Here is a 12,314-nt window from a genome sequence, read left to right as displayed (position 1 = left end):
CTAACAGCTACCAGCTACTTGCTACCAGCTACCAACTACCAGCTACCTGCTACCAGCTACTTACTACCAGCTACCAGCTACTTGCTACCAGCTGCCAGCTGCCAGCTACCTGCTACCAGCTACCAGCTACCAGCTACCTGCTACCAGCTACCTGCTACCAGCTGCCTGCTACCTGCTACTAGCTACCAGCTACCAACTACCAGCTACCAACTACCAGCTACCAGCTAGCAACTGCCAGCTACCAGCTACCAACTACCAGCTACCAAATACCAGCTACCAGCTACCAACTACCAGCTAACTGCTACCAAATACCAGCTACCAGCTACCAACTAACAGCTTCCAGCTACCAGCTACCAACTACCAACTACCAGCTACAACCTACCAACTACCAGCTACCAGCTACCAGCTATCAACTATCAGCTACCTGCTACCAGCTACCAATTACCAGCTAACAGCAACCAGCTACCAGCTACCAACTACCAGCTACCAGCTACCTGCTACCAGCTACCAGCTACATGCTACGAGCTACCTGCTACCAGCTACCACCTACCTGCTACCAGCTACCTGCTACCTGCTACCAGCTACCAGCTACCAGCTACCAACTACCAACTACCAGCTACCAACTAACAGCTACCAGCTACTTGCTACCAGCTACCTGCTACCAGCTACAAGCTACCAGCTACTTGCTACCAGCTGCCAGCTACCAGCTACCAACTACCAGCTACCTGCTACCAGCTATCTGCTACCAGCTACCTGCTACCAGCTACAAGCTACCAGCTACCAGCTACTTGCTACCAGCTACCAGCTACTTGCTACCAGCTGCCAGCTACCTGCTACCAGCTACCAGCTAGGAGCTACCTGTTACCAGCTACCAGCTACTTGCTACCATCTACCAGCTACTTGATACCAGCTACCAGCTACCTGCTACCAGCTACTTCCTACCAGCTACCAGCTACTTGCTACCAGCTGCCAGCTGCCAGCTACCAGCGACCGGCTACCAGCTACCAGCTACCAGCTACTTGCTACCATCTACCTACCAGCAACTTGATACCAGCTACCAGCTACCTGCTACCAGCTACTTGCTACCAGCTACCAGCTACTTGCTACCAGCTGCCAGCTACCAGCTACCAGCTACCAACTACAAACTACCAGCTACCAGCTACCAACTACCAGCTACCAACTACCAGCTACCAGCTACCAACTACCAGCTACCAGAAACCAGCTACAAGCTATCAACTACCAGCTACCTGCTACCAGCTACCAGCTACCAATTACCAGCTAACAGCAACCAGCTACCAGCTACCAACTACCAGCTACCTGCTACCAGCTACCAGCTACCAGCTAGATGCTACCAGCTGCCTGCTACCAGCTACCAGCTACCAGCTACCTGCTACCAGCTACCTACTACCTGCTACCAGCTACCAGCTACAACCTACCAACTACCAGCTACCAACTAACAGCTACCAGCTACCTGCTACCAGCTACCAGCTACTTGCTGCCAGCTACCTGCTACCAGCTACAAGCTACCAGCTACTTGCTACCAGCTGCCAGCTACCAGCTACCTGCTACCAGCTACCTGCTACCAGCTACCAGCTACCAACTACCAGCTACCAGCTACAAACTACCAGCTGCCAGCTACCAACTACCAGCTACCAGCTACCAACAACCAGCTACCACCTACCTGCTACCAGCTACCTGCTACCAGCTACCTGCTACCTGCTACTAGCTACCAGCTACCAACTACCAGCTACCAGCTAGCAACTGCCAGCTACCAGCTACCAACTACCAGCTACAAAATACCAGCTACCATCTACCATCTACCAGCTACCTGCTACCAGCTATCTGCTACCAGCTACCTGCTACCAGCTACAAGCTACCAGCTACCAGCTACTTGCTACCAGCTACTTGCTACCAGCTACAAGCTACCTGCTACAAGCTACCAGCTAGCAGCTACCTGTTACCAGCTACCAGCTACTTGCTACCATCTACCAGCTACTTGATACCAGCTACCAGCTACCTGCTACCAGCTACCAGCTAGCAGCTACCTGCTACCAGCTACTTGCTACCAGCTACCAGCTACTTGCTACCAGCTGCCAGCTGCCAGCTACCAGCTACCTGCTACCAGCTACCAGCTACCAGCTACCTGCTACCAGCTACCTGCTACCTGCTACTAGCTACCAGCTACCAACTACCAGCTACCAGCTAGCAACTGCCAGCTACCACCTACCAACTACCAGCCACCAAATACCAGCTACCAACTACCAGCTAACTGCTACCAGCTACCAACTACCAGCTACCAGCTACCAACTACCAACTACCAACTACCAGCTACCAACTACCCGTTACCAGCTACCAACTACCAGCTACCAGCTACCAACTACCAGCTACCAGCAACCAGCTACCAGCTACCAACTACCAGCTACCTGCTACCAGCTACCAGCTACCAATTCCCAGCAACCGGCTACCAGCTACCAGCTACCTGCTACCTGCTACCAGCTACCAGCTACATGCTACCAGCTACCTGCTACAAGCTACCTGCTACCAGCTACCTGCTACCAGCTACCAACTACCAACTACCAGCTACCAACTAACAGCTACCAGCTACTTGCTACCAGCTGCCTGCTACCAGCTACAAGCTACCAGCTACTTGCTACCAGCTTGCTACCAGCTACTTGCTACCAGCTACCAACTACAAGCTACCAGCTACCAGCTACCTGCTACCAGCTACCAGCTACAAACTACCTACTACCAGCTACCAACTACCAGCTGCCAGCTACCAACAACCAGCTACCAGCTACCAACTACCAGCTACCAACTACCGGCTACCACATACCAGCTACCAATAACCAGCTACCAACTACCAGCTACCAGCTACCAACTACCGGCTACCACCTACCAGCTACCTGCTACCAGCTACATGCTACCAGCTGCAAGCTACCAGCTACCAACTACCAACTACAAGCTACCAGCTTCTAACTGCCAGCTACCAGCTACCACCTACCAACAACCAGCTACCTGCTACCTGCTACCAGCTACCAGCTACCTGCTACCTGCTACCAGCTACCTGCTACCAACTACCAGCTACCAACTACAAGCTACCAGCTACCTGCTACCAGCTACCAGCTACCTGCTACCAGCTGCCTGCTACCAGCTACAAGCTTCCAGCTACCAGCTACTTGCTACCAGCTACCAGCTATCAACTACCAACTACCAGCTACCAGCTACCAGCCACCAGCTACCAACTACCAGCTACCAACTACCAGCTACCAACTACCAGCTACCAACTACCAGGTACCAACTACCAACTACCTGCTACCAGCTACCAACTACCAGCTACCAGCTACAAGCTACCAACTACCAGCTATTAGCTACCAACTACCAGCTACCAGCTACCTGCTACCAGCTACCAACCACCAGCTGCCAGCTTCCATCTACCAGCTACCAACTACCAGCTACCAGCTGCCAGTTACCATCAACCTGCTACCAGCTACCTGCTACCGGCTACCAGCTACCAGCTACCTGCTACCAGCTACCAGCTACCAAGTACCATCTACCAGCTACCAACTACCAGCTACCAGCTACTTGCTACTTGCTACCAGCTACTTGCTACCAGCTACCAACTACAAGCTACCAGCTACCAGCTACCTGCTACCACCTACAAGCTACCTGCTACCAGCTACCAGCTACCTGCTACCAGCTACCTGCTACCAGCTACCAGCTACCTGCTACTAGCTACCTGCTACCAGCTACAAGCTACCAGCTACTTGCTACCAGCTACCTGCTTCCAGCTACCAGCTACCAACTACCAGCTACCAGCTTCCAACTAACAGCAACCAGCTACCCTCTACCAGGTAAAAGCTACCTGCTACCAGCTACCTGCTGCCTGCTACCAACTAACTGTTACCAGCTACCTGCTACCAGCTACCTGCTACCTCCTACTAGCTACCAGCTACCAACTACCGGCTACCAGCTAGCAACTGCCAGCTACCAGCTACCAACTACCAGCTACCAAATACCAGCTACCAGCTACCAACTACCAGCAAACTGCTACCAACTACCAGCTACCAGCTACCAACTAACAGCTACCAGCTACTTGCTACCAGCTGCCAGCTACCAGCTACCAACTACCAGCTACCTGCTACCTGCTACCAGCTACTTGCTACCAGCTACTAGCTACTTGCTACCAGCTGCCAGCTGCCAGCTACCAGCTACCTGCTACCAGCTACCTGCTACCAGCTGCCTGCTACCTGCTACTAGCTACCAGCTACCAACTACCAGCTACCAACTACCAGCTACCAGCTAGCAACTGCCAGCTACCAGCTACCAACTACCAGCTACCAAATACCAGCTACCAGCTACCAACTACCAGCTAACTGCTACCAACTACCAGCTACCAGCTACCAACTAACAGCTACCAGCTACCAGCTACCAACTACCAACTACCAGCTACAAGCTACCAATTACCAGCTACCAGCTACCAGCTATCAACTATCAGCTACCAGCTACCAATTACCAGCTAACAGCAACCAGCTACCAGCTACCAACTACCAGCTACCAGCTACCTGCTACCAGCTACCAGCTACATGCTACGAGCTACCTGCTACCAGCTACCAGCTACCTGCTACCAGCTACCTGCTACCTGCTACCTGCTACCAGCTACCAGCTACCAACTACCAACTACCAGCTACCAACTAACAGCTACCAGCTACTTGCTACCAGCTACCTGCTACCAGCTACAAGCTACCTGCTACTTGCTACCAGCTGCCAGCTACCAGCTACCAACTACCAGCTACCTGCTACCTGCTACCAGCTATCTGCTACCAAGCACCTGCTACCAGCTACAAGCTACCAGCTACCAGCTACTTGCTACCACTACCAGCTACTTGCTACCAGCTAGGAGCTACCTGTTACCAGCTACCAGCTACTTGCTACCATCTACCAGCTACTTGATACCTGCTACCAGCTGCCTGCTACCTGCTACTAGCTACCAGCTACCAACTACCAGCTACCAGCTAGCAACTGCCAGCTACCAGCTACCAACTACCAGCTACCAAATACCAGCTACCAGCTACCAACTACCAGCTAACTGCTACCAACTACCAGCTACCAGCTACCAACTAACAGCTACCAGCTACCAGCTACCAACTACCAACTACCAGCTACAAGCTACCAACTACCAGCTACCAGCTACCAGCTATCAACTATCAGTTACCTGCTACCAGCTACCAATTAAGAGCTAACAGCAACCAGCTACCAGCTACCAACTACCAGCTACCAGCTACCTGCTACCAGCTACCAGCTACATGCTACGAGCTACCTGCTACCAGCTACCAGCTACCTGCTACCAGCTACCTGCTACCTGCTACCAGCTACCAGCTACCAACTACCAACTACCAGCTACCAACTAACAGCTACCAGCTACTTGCTACCAGCTACCTGCTACCAGCTACAAGCTACCAGCTACTTGCTACCAGCTGCCAGCTACCAGCTACCAACTACCAGCTACCTGCTACCTGCTACCAGCTATCTGCTACCAGCTACCTGCTACCAGCTACAAGCTACCAACTACCAACTACCAGCTACCAACTAACAGCTACCAGCTACCTGCTACCAGCTACCAGCTACTTGCTGCCAGCTACCTGCTACCAGCTACAAGCTACCAGCTACTTGCTACCAGCTGCCAGCTACCAGCTACCTGCTACCAGCTACCTGCTACCAGCTACCAGCTACCAACTACCAGCTACCAGCTACAAACTACCAGCTGCCAGCTACCAACTACCAGCTACCAGCTACCAACAACCAGCTACCACCTACCTGCTACCAGCTACCTGCTACCAGCTACCTGCTACCTGCTACTAGCTACCAGCTACCAACTACCAGCTACCAACTACCAGCTACCAGCTAGCAACTGCCAGCTACCAGCTACCAACTACCAGCTACCAAATGCCAGCTACCATCTACCAACTACCAGCTAACTGCTACCAACTACCGGCTACCAACAAAAAGCTACCATCTACCAGCTACCAACTACCAGCTACCAGCTACCAACTACCAGCTACAAGCTACCAAATACCAACTACCAGCTACCAACTACCAGCTACCAGCAACCAGCTACCAGCTATCAAATACCAGCTACCAATTAATTACCAGCTAACAGCACCAGCTACCAGCTACCAACTACCAGCTACCAGCTACCTGCTACCAGCTACCTGCTACCAGCTACCAGCTACCAACTAACAGCTACCAGCTACTTGCTACCAGCTACCTGCTACCAGCTACAAGCTACCAGCTACAAGCTACCAGCTACTTGCTACCAGCTGCCAGCTACCAGCTACCAACTACCAGCTACCAGCTGCCAACTACCAGCTACCAGCTACCAGCTACCTGCTACCAGCTATCTGCTCCCAGCTACCTGCTACCAGCTACCAACTAACAGCTACCAGCTACTTGCTACCAGCTACCTGCTACCAGCTACAAGCTACCAGCTACTTGCTACCAGCTACCTGCTACCAGCTACAAGCTACCAGCTACTTGCTACCAGCTGCCAGCTACCAGCTACGAACTACCAGCTACCAGCTACCAACTACAAGCTACCAGCTACCAGCTACCAGCTACCTGCTACCAGCTATCTGCTACCAGCTACCTGCTACCAGCTACAAGCTACCAGCTAGGAGCTACCTGTTACCAGCTACCAGCTACTTGCTACCATATACCAGATACTTGATACCAGCTACCTGCTACCAGCTACTTGCTACCAGCTACCAGCTACTTGCTACCAGCTACCTGCTACCAGCTACCAGTTACCTGCTACCAGCTACCTGCTACCACCTACCTGCTACTAGCTACCAGCTACCAACTACCAGCTACCAACTACCAGATACCAGCTAGCAACTGCCAGCTACCAGCTACCAACTACCAGCTAACTGCTACCAACTACCAGCTACCAGCTACCAACTACCAGCTACCAGCCACCAGCTAGCAGCTACCTGTTACCAGCTACCAGCTACTTGCTACCATCTACCAGCTACTTGATACCAGCTACCAGCTACCTGCTACCAGCTACCAGCTAGCAGCTACCTGCTACCAGCTACTTGCTACCAGCTACTTGCTACCAGCTACTTGCTACCAGCTGCCAGCTACCAGCTACCTGCTACCAGCTACCAGCTACCTGCTACCTGCTACTAGCTACCAACTACCAGCTACAGACTACCAGCTACCAGCTAGCAACTGCCAGCTACCAGCTACCAACTACCAGCTACCAAATACCAGCTACCAACTACCAGCTAACTGCTACCAGCTACCAACTACCTGTTACCAGCTACCTGCTACCTGCTACTAGCTACCATCTACCAACTACCAGCTACCAACTAACAGCTACCAGCTAGCAGCTACCTGCTACCATCTACTTGCTACCAGCTACCAGCTACTTGCTACCAGCTGCCAGCTGCCAGCTACCAGCTACCAGCTACCTGCTACCAGCTACCTGCTACCAGCTACCTGCTACCTGCTACCAACTACCAGCTACCAGCTATCAACTACCAGCTACCTGCTACCAGCTACCAATTACCAGCTAACAGCAACCAGCTACCAGCTACCAACTACCAGCTACCAGCTACCTGCTACCAGCTACCAGCTACATGCTACGAGCTACCAGCTACCAGCTGCCTGCTACCAGCTACCTGCTAGCTGCTACCAGCTACCAGCTACCAACTACCACCTACCAGCTACCAACTAACAGCTACCAGCTACTTGCTACCAGCTACCTGCTACCAGCTACAAGCTACCTGCTACTTGCTACCAGCTGCCAGCTACCAGCTTACAACTACCAGCTACCTGCTACCTGCTACCAGCTACCAACTACCAGCTACCAGCTGCCAACCACAAGCTACCAGCTACCAGCTACCTGCTACCAGCTATCTGCTACCAGCTACCTGCTACCAGCTACAAGCTACCAGCTACCAGCTACTTGCTACCAGCTACCAGCTACTTGCTACCAGCTGCCAGCTACCTGCTACCAGCTACCAGCTAGGAGCTACCTGTTACCAGCTACCAGCTACTTGCTACCATCTACCAGCTACTTGATACCAGCTACCTGCTACCTGCTACCAGCTACCTGCTACCTGCTACTAGCTACCAGCTACCAACTACCAGCTACCAGCTAGCAACTGCCAGCTACCAGCTACGAACTACCAACTACCAGCTACCAACTACCAGCTACCAACTACCAACTACCGGCTACACCCTACCAACTACCAACTACCAGCTACCAGCTACCAACTACAAACTACAAACTACCAGCTACCAGCTACCAACTACCAGCTACCAACTACCAGCTACCAGCTACCAACTACCAGCTATCAGAAACATGCTACCAGCTATCAACTACCAGCTACCTGCTACCAGCTACCAACTAACAGCTGCCAGCTACTTGCTACCAGCTACCTGCTACCAGCTACAAGCTACCAGCTACTTGCTACCAGCTGCCAGCTACCAGCTACCTGCCACCAGCTACCTGCTACCAGCTACCAGCTACCAACTACCAGCTGCCAGCTACCAACTACCAGCTACCAGCAACCAGCTACAAACTACCAACTACCAGCTACCAACTACCAGCTACCAACTACCAACTACCGGCTAACCCCTACCAACTACCAACTACCAGCTACCAGCTACCAACTGCCAGCAACCACCTACCAACTACCAGCTACCAGCTACCTGCTACAAACTACCAACTACTGGCTTCCAGGTACCAACTACCAGCTACCAGCTACCAGCTACTTGCTACCAGCAACCAACTACAAGCTACCAGCTACCAGCTACCAGCTGCCAACTAACAGCAACCAGCTACCCTCTACCAGGTAAATGCTACCTGCTACCAGCTACCTGCTGCCTGCTACCAACTAGCTGTTACCAGCTACCTTCTACCAGGTACCTGCTACCTGCTACTAGCTACCAGCTACCAACTACCAGCTACCAGCTAGCAACTGCCAGCTACCAGCTACCAACTACCAGCTACCAAATACCAGCTACCAGCTACCAACTACCAGCTAAATGCTACCAACTGCCAGCTACCAGCTAGCAGCTACCTGCTACCAGCTACTTGCTACCAGCTACCAGCTACTTGCTACCAGCTGCCAGCTGCCAGCTACCAGCTGCCTGCTACCAGCTACCAGCTACCAGCTACCTGCTACCAGCTACCTGCTACCAGCTACCTGCTACCTGCTACTAGCTACCAGCTACCAAATACCTGCTACCAACTACCAGCTACCAGCTAGCAACTGCCAGCTACCAGCTACATACTACCAGCTACCAAATACCAGCTACCAGCTACCAACTGCCAGCTAACTGCTACCAACTACCAGCTACCAGCTACCAACTAAAAGCTGCCAGCTACCAGCTACCAACTACCAGCTACAAGCTACCAACTGCCAGCTACCAGCAGCCAACTACCAGCTACCAGCTACCAGCTACTTGCTACCAGCTACCAGCTACCTGCTACCTGCTACCAGCTACCAACTACCAGCTACCAGCTACCAACTAGAAGCTACCAGCTACCAGCTGCCAACTAACAGCAACCAGCTATCCTCTACCAGGTAAAAGCTACCTGCTACCAGCTACCTGCTGCCTGCTGCCAACTACCTGTTACCAGCTACCTGCTACCTGCTACTAGCTACCATCTACCAACTACCAGCTACCAGCTACCAGCTAGCAACTGCCAGCTACCAGCTACCAACTACCAGCTACCAAATACCAGCTACCAGCTACCAACTACCAGCTACAAACTACCAACTACCAGCTACCAGCTACCAACTACTGGCTACCAGGTACCAACTACCAGCTACCAGCTACCTGCTACCAGCTACCAACTACCAACTACCAGCTACCAGCTACCAATTACCAGCTACATGCTACCTGCTACCAGCTACCAACTACCAGCTACCAGCTGCCAACTACAAGCTACCAGCTACCAGCTATCTGCTAGCAGCTACCTGCTACCAGCTACCAGCTACTTGCTACCAGCTACCAGCTACTTGCTACCAGCTGCCAGCTACCAGCTACCAGCTAGGAGCTACCTGTTACCAGCTACCAGCTACTTGCTACCATCTACCAGCTACTTGATACCAGCTTCCAGCTACCTGCTACCTGCTACCAGCTACCAGCTACCTGCTACCTGCTACCAGCTACCAGCTACCAGCAACCAACTACCAGCTACCAGCTACCAACTACCAGCTACCAGCTACCAACTACCAGCTACCAGCTACCAGCTACCAGATACTTGCTACCAGCTACCAGCTACCTGCTAGTTGCTACCAGCTACTTCCTACCAGCTACCAGCTACCTGCTACCAGCTACCAGCTACCTGCTACCTGCTACCAGCTACCAGCTACATGCTACCAGCTACCTGCTACCAGCTACCTGCTACCAGCTACCTGCTACCAGCTACCAGCTACCAACTACCAACTACCAGCTACCAACTAACAGCTACCAGCTACCTGCTACCAGCTACTTGCTACCAGCTACCTGCTACCAGCTACAAGCTACCAGCTACTTTCTACCATCTGCCAGCTACCAGCTACCTGCTACCAGCTACCAGCTACCAGCTACCAACTACCAGCTACCAGCTACAAACTACCAGCTGCCAGCTACCAGCTACCTGCTAACAGCTAGCAGCTACCTGGTACCAGCTACTTGCTACCAGCTACCAGCTACTTGCTACCAGCTGCCAGCTGCCAGCTACCAGCTACCTGCTACCAGCTACCTGCTACCTGCTACTAGCTACCAGTTATCAACTACCAGCTACCTGCTACCTGCTACCAGCTACCAACTACCAGCTATCAGCTGCCAACTACAAGCTACCAGCTACCAGCTACCTGCTACCAGCTATCTGCTACCAGCTACTTGCTACCAGCTACAAGCTACCAGCTACCAGCTACTTGCTACCAGCTACCAGCTTCTTGCTACCAGCTACCTGCTACCAGCTACCAGCGACTTGCTACCATCTACCATCTACTTGATACCAGCTACCAGCTAACTGCTACCAGCTACCAGCTAGCAGCTACCTGCTACCAGCTACTTCCTACCAGCTACCAGCTACTTGCTACCAGCTGCCAGCTACCAGCTACCTGCTACCAGCTACCAGCTACCTGCTACCAGCTACCTGCTACCAACTACCAGCTACCAACTACCAGCTACCAGCTAGCAACTGCCAGCTACCAGCTAGCAACTGCCAGCTACCAGCTACCAACTACCAGCTACCAAATACCAGCTACCAGCTACCAACTACCAGCTAACTGCTACCAACTACCAGCTACCAGCTACCAACTAACAGCTACCAGCTACCAGCTACCAACTACCAGCTACCAGCTACCAGCAACCAGCTACCAGCTATCAACTTCCAGCTACCTGCTACCAGCTACCAATTACCAGCTAACAGCAACCAGCTACCAGCTACCAACTACCAGCTACCAGCTACGTGCTACCAGCTACCAGCTACATGCTGTGAGCTACCAGCTACCTGCTACCAGTTACCTGCTACCAGCTACCAGCTACCAACTACCAACTACCAGCTACCAACTAACAGCTACCAGCTACTTGCTACCAGCTACAAGCTACCAGCTACTTGCTACCAGCTGCCAGCTACCAGCTACCAATTACCAGCTACCTGCTACCTGCTACCAGCTACCAACTACCAGCTACCAGCTGCCAACTACAAGCTACCAGCTACCAGCTACCTGCTACCAACTATCTGCTACCAGCTACAAGCTACCAGCTACCAGCTACTTGCTACCAGCTACCAGCTACTTGCTACCAGCTGCCAGCTACCTGCTACCAGCTACCAGCTAGGAGCTACCTGTTACCAGCTACCAGCTACTTGCTACCATCTACCAGCTACTTGATACCAGCTACCTGTTACCAGCTACCAGCTAGCAGCTACCTGCTACCAGCTACTTGCTACCAGCTACCAGCTGCTTGCTACCAGCTGCCAGATGCCAGCTACCAGCTACCAGCTACCTGCTACCAGCTACCTGCTACCAGCTACCTGCTACTAGCTACTAGCTACCAACTACCAGCTACCAACTACCAGCTACGAGCTAGCAACTGCCAGCTACCAGCTACCAACTACCAGCTAACTGCTACCAACTACCAGCTACCAGCTACCAACTACCAGCTACCAGCTACCAGCTACCAACTACCAACTACCAGCTACCAGCTACCAACTACCAGCTACCAACTACCAGCTACCAGCTACCTGCTACCAGCTACCAGCTACCAATTACCAGCCAACAGCAACCAGCTACCAGCTACCAACTACC

The sequence above is a fragment of the Amblyomma maculatum genome, unplaced genomic scaffold (genome assembly GCF_055883805.1).
Source record: "Amblyomma maculatum isolate TAMU_Amacu unplaced genomic scaffold, ASM5588380v1 scaffold_26, whole genome shotgun sequence".
Lineage (NCBI taxonomy): Eukaryota > Metazoa > Arthropoda > Arachnida > Ixodida > Ixodidae > Amblyomma > Amblyomma maculatum.
Note: the sequence above shows the minus strand (reverse complement) of the source record.